The following is a 5,345-nucleotide window of genomic DNA, read 5'->3' as shown; positions in this document are numbered from 1 at the left end:
GCACTGGATATACTTGGGGCGAGCTTGGGGCGAGCTGGTGCTCTCCAATGTGCGATTTGTTAGTCTGGTTGTTTAATAAGAAAAAAAAAATTGTGTGTTTTATTCTTCTATAACAGTTTTAATAACAGTATGTATTTTGGGCGGGTATTTTTTGAAATGGGCGGGTTTTAAGCTGTAGTTGGGCTGGAAATCTTTAGTCCAATCTGGCAACACTGACACACACGCGCGCGCGCTTCAGTTCCACGTAGTGGGCGTGTGATCGCGTCGTGAGTGATGAGAGGAGCTGTTTGATGGAAGATTTGCATGTGTCTTCATAGTTTCTGTATTGTTTTGACTTCTAAAATTGCATATGGAGAAGGAAAAGCACCAATGGCACCAATAGAAGCGATTTTGAAGTACTTGAAGTGATGAGGCAGTGACCAGTGACGCCATGTTATGATTCGGCGAAAATGACAGCTCGCGATATTATCAATATTAATTACCATTACTATTAAGATTAATGTTAACATTAATAATGTAGAACAATAAACGATTATTAAACATTACAATCCAACAAAAATGTAATAAAATTAACAAATTATGCATAAAACTCATTAACATTAATTAATATTCATAATGTATAATAATTAATGTATAATATATATAAAACATTAAAATCAATAATAAAAAATAATGTAAAAAATCAAATTAATAAATGATTCATAATAATTACCATTAATATTAACATTAACATGTGATGTATAGCAAATATACAAAGAACATATTCGAAAATAAAAGACTTTTTTTATATAAAAAATTATTTGAGTCATAATAAGATGGGGAAAAAGCAATACGTAACTTATCTGATGTCTCTTTATGTTCTTGCCCTTTTTACGGTTAACTGCAAGAGTATAAAGGAAACTGCCGTCTTTAAATGCATTTAGACCGTTTCCAGCACCCATACCGTAAGTGCAGGAATAGACGCGCAAACTAAAAAAAAGTGCGGCTGGCTTGACCGTGTATTTTCGACGCGCGGTCCACTTGACCGCAGTCTTTTACCGAGGGAGACGAGAGGACCCTGCGTTTGACTGGTAAGCTCATATATTCCTGCATTTACAATGCTAATGCTTATTTAATGATAAAATTATTATTTTGAAATGGGAAAGCACAGCAACTAAGCCAATAAACTGTTACATTTGACAAAACTGCGTATAAGTATGCATACTCGTACATATTAGTATACAAGTATGCAGGCTTCAATAAAATCGTCATTTGAAAAAAATAAATCTACATTTTGAAATCGTAAAATGTATATTATTATATTGTAAACAACTAACTAACAACTTTTATTTTTTGTTTCAGATGCTGCATGAGATCCTGGACCACCGCCACAGATGGTCCTCAGCTTCACATCTTCAAGACAGGCCAGAGGAAGGTGATGCTCTCAACACAAGGGACAAAATATTATAGTGATGCACAGAATGATATAAATGTGGAGGATGTAGATCATGTTTTACATTGTTAAAGACCACATGCATTTTATTTTATATGTTATATTGTCTTGTGTCACCTGAAAGGAGAATAAAAACTGTAAAACGCTAAACAAAATCTCATTCTTTTATGCCTTTTAGCATAGTACTTGTTTTGCATCTCAGAGACAAAGATGAAAATGAAGAAAATCAATAAATAATAAAATAAAGTGCTATACCATATAATAAAAATAGGATTTTTGGGGTAATGCAGTCTGTAAAACCTGTTTTTGCAAAGGACAATCCAAAGAACACTTGTATACGCTAAAATATCATTTTGCCTCCCTTCAGTTACATTTCAATAACTTCTGTTTAGAAGTGGAATCAAAGAAAACAATCAGCAGGTCCCTAGAGCAAACAGAACCTGATTTACAGATTTTCAAAAACAGGATTTTAACCCTCTATGGCATGGTGTTGCCCTCAGGCAACAAACTACCTTTTTGGACCTCACACTGCCCGTTTAATTTTTTTTAATTAAAAAAAAATGTATAATATCACCTGACATGTCTGTCCAATCAAATAAGGGACTAAAGTGGTTGTAGCCTTTTGTTTGGGGGTGGGGCAGTCCTTTCCGGAAGCAAAGTCGCATGGGACACAGTGCCACCAATTGGTAAGTTCAATTTCACTTTTTAACATGTTTAAAATTAAATAACTTTATATAAAAAAAATATATGTATGTGCATCAGTATGTAAAGAAGTATGTTTGATTGTTTAAAGACACATTTTGATTTTATTTATATACTAAAACTGTGTTTTTTTGTTTGTTGCCTCAGGGCAACACTGTGCAGTTAGACCACTTTTTTTTCAGGCAATATGCTAAATTGGGGAGATGTGATCGGATGCAAAATTAGGACCACATGGTGCATTCAAGTCCTCCTGGGAAGCTCTGTGAATGCATCATATATGTGCAATTTATGTTATTATTATTATTATTATTATTATTATTATGTTGCCACAGAGATGATGGTGCCTATCATCTCATAATCTGGCTAAATGAGTAGTGTTTTCTGGCAAACTTTATCTCTCTTCTTTATTAACAGTACACATAATGTGTACAAATTACATTGAACAGTCAGCATTAAGATATGCATTTTTCATGATCAATGTTTTTACTATCTACTGATACTTACAGGAAATGGACACAAGACAATTTTACGGGCGGAAGGAACATGATCGAGCAGTTAGGGTCATTCCTTCTGACAGTGAGGACAGTGAGCTTGAGGAGAGTGAAAATGAGGACAGTGAGGTTGAGGAGAGTCATGAAGACTGGATCCCTGAATCAGGTTTGAGAGACAGTTTGGAGGTCAGGGGTCAGTTAGGGGTCAGTCAGCAAAGTATCATGTGTGTGTGTGCGTACGTGTGTGTGTTTGTTTGCATGCATGTCATTGTATGATATAAGGGTATATGACAAACATGCTTCCTGCTGTCTTTTTTAGGAGAATGCCTAAAGTATGCTTTGTCAAAAAGAGAAGCTCTGATTCAAACAATATCCAAAAAACCACACAAACACACATTCACACACACATACACACACAGTCATTCGGATGTTGGTTAATATATAAGTGTTACAATATGTTTATATGAAATGACAGAAACATTTGGTGTTGTAATTAGTAGTAGTTTGTTTATTTGATTGTTCATTGTTTTTTTTTTTTATTGGTTGGAACCATTTGTTATTGATGTTTGTCAAAATAAAACATGTTCTAATGAATATATTACATGTTTTCCTTATTCCACTTATATAGAAAACCTTGCTGTTTTAGTACCCTCGTTGCACATTGTTGCCCTGAGGCAACGAACCAATATTTTGTTCAGGGGTGGGGGGGGGACACATTTTATGATGGATATATTATCAGGGACCCCCAAGCTCCCAAAAAATGGGGTAACATATTTTTTCCCCCCCAAAATAAAAAGTCATGCCATAGAGGGTTAAGTGCTTATTACAGTATTTTAAATGCATACAATGTAATTTCTGAAGTATTACAGTCTGATTTTGTTATTTTGAGGGTTTTTCTTTACAATGACACCAGTATTTTACATTTCTCTCACTGTATGTGTGAAGGGTGAACATTTAAACTTTGGTATGTCAAATTCAGGCGGAAATCTAAAAAATGCGTCAGAGTGGAAGAGGTTAATCTGACTCCAATTTCAAATGATTCTTACTCTTAGGTTGTGTTTCCAATTAGAAATGAATCATTTGTTATGTATTAATTTAGATATTTGATTATTCTGGGTTTCTCATATTTTCAATTATTCTTTCATTACGGACCCATATCGCTTAGAAAAGTCACTTTGGCCGATTGAGTGCCTTTCACGATCACAAACTCGCCAGTTCTGATCTTAGTCAGAGGGTGCAGAGTTTACTAATGCATTTGAGTCGAACCGCCACATGCTTGTTCATACAAAAACAGTTTTCTTAGTCATGATACTGCAACTTGCTAAGCCAGTTGATAGACAAAAATCAAAAAGTCCCATGATGTGCAACATGCTCCTTTCATTGAGCCTTTTTTGTTTTAATCGATCGTGCATACTGTAGATGTGTGAGGGCAAGGCGTTGTCCTATGCTATTTCTTTGAGATCTTCTCTCCAGATAAGCTTTATTGCAGGGCACTTGATCTCAGTTTTTGTCTAGCAGGAAAATCAAGTCTTACAGTCCTCACCCTCCGGCGACCAAACTGTGGGTCAATCATGAAAGATTCATTCATTTTGAACAAATCCTTCACATGGCTCAGCAGTGACAAGCTCTCTTGAAGTGCGATTCGTTAATTTTTTTTTTTTTTTTATAGATAGATATAGAGATCACAATTCTCCCATGATTCTGAAAACGAAACAGACAACCAAACAAAATCTGACAAAATGTTATTTTAATGTTATAAATGAGTTGATTTATAAATGTCTATATGTTATAAATGTGTCTATTCAAAATATTTATTAATTTAAATGAATTATGTAAAATCGTTTGAAATTAATGAATGAAGACTTGTTTCATTCAGAGTTTTTGAACGAATTTCATCATATAGGCTAGATTCTATTAATCCCTTTTTTGAAAGCATGAAATATGGTTGGTTGAAAATTTTATTTAAGCATTGTTGCTTACCTCATATGTTGTGGATAAGGCAATTTTCTTAAAATTTCTGTTAGAGCACATTAATACAGTATATTACAGACCTAAATGGACAACTTAAAAAAGGGTTTTGTTCTTTTTTTTCATGGTAAGGATGAACTTTGCGTGGAATTGCCCAGCTATGTGAGGCTCTGTTCTTTCTTTAGTACATGTTCAGTCAGATATTCATACAACAAAAATATTATTTCATCAGTGGAGGGATAATGAGTGTCGCCTCCCCTTCTGACCACATCTTCTCAATCTGGAACCCCTTCAACAATTACTCCATCTCCTGGTTGAAGAAACTGCAAGATCTGTGATTGCAGAGATATTTCTATATCTGGGATGGAGCCTGTGTACAGTTTGGATACACATGTGATAACCCCACATAGGGCAATGCCATGTTGTTACCACCAATCTGGACAGTATGCAAGACCTGCTGTAATTTTGTCTATCATAACTGCAGTAATAAAATCCAATCATGAGAGAGGGCTGGTACAGTGTACAAGAGAGAGAGAGTAGGTATGAACCAGAGATGCAGTGTTTGTAGTAACATCCTAAACCATAAAATGACTACACTTTCAAAAACAGTTCAATTTTTCTTTTTGACAAAGTAATTTTTTTTTTTTAAATAAATATATAGCTCCTTATTAATCCACCGGTTAATGTTTACAACTCTGCGTGTAAGCTGTGTGAAAATATGGATCGATCTTCGCATTGGTCTGAGAAAAAAA

At 34.7% G+C, this 5,345-nt stretch overlaps 1 protein-coding gene and 1 long non-coding RNA gene across 2 annotated transcripts in view; one reads left to right on the top strand and one right to left on the bottom strand.

The window, feature by feature from the left end:
- Window positions 1–5,345, bottom strand: part of LOC125246308 (tripartite motif-containing protein 16-like) — a 398,598-nt gene that overhangs the window by 334,125 nt on the left and 59,128 nt on the right. The gene's annotated exons all lie outside the window — the stretch shown is intronic.
- LOC125246377 lies at window positions 719–1,582 on the top strand. Its single transcript, XR_007179823.1, has 2 exons — window positions 719–1,070; window positions 1,342–1,582. It is a non-coding gene; the product is annotated as an uncharacterized LOC125246377 (long non-coding RNA).

Source organism: Megalobrama amblycephala, linkage group LG14, assembly GCF_018812025.1.
Source record: "Megalobrama amblycephala isolate DHTTF-2021 linkage group LG14, ASM1881202v1, whole genome shotgun sequence".
NCBI lineage: Eukaryota > Metazoa > Chordata > Actinopteri > Cypriniformes > Xenocyprididae > Megalobrama > Megalobrama amblycephala.
Note: the sequence above shows the minus strand (reverse complement) of the source record. Positions and strands in the feature narration are given on the sequence as shown.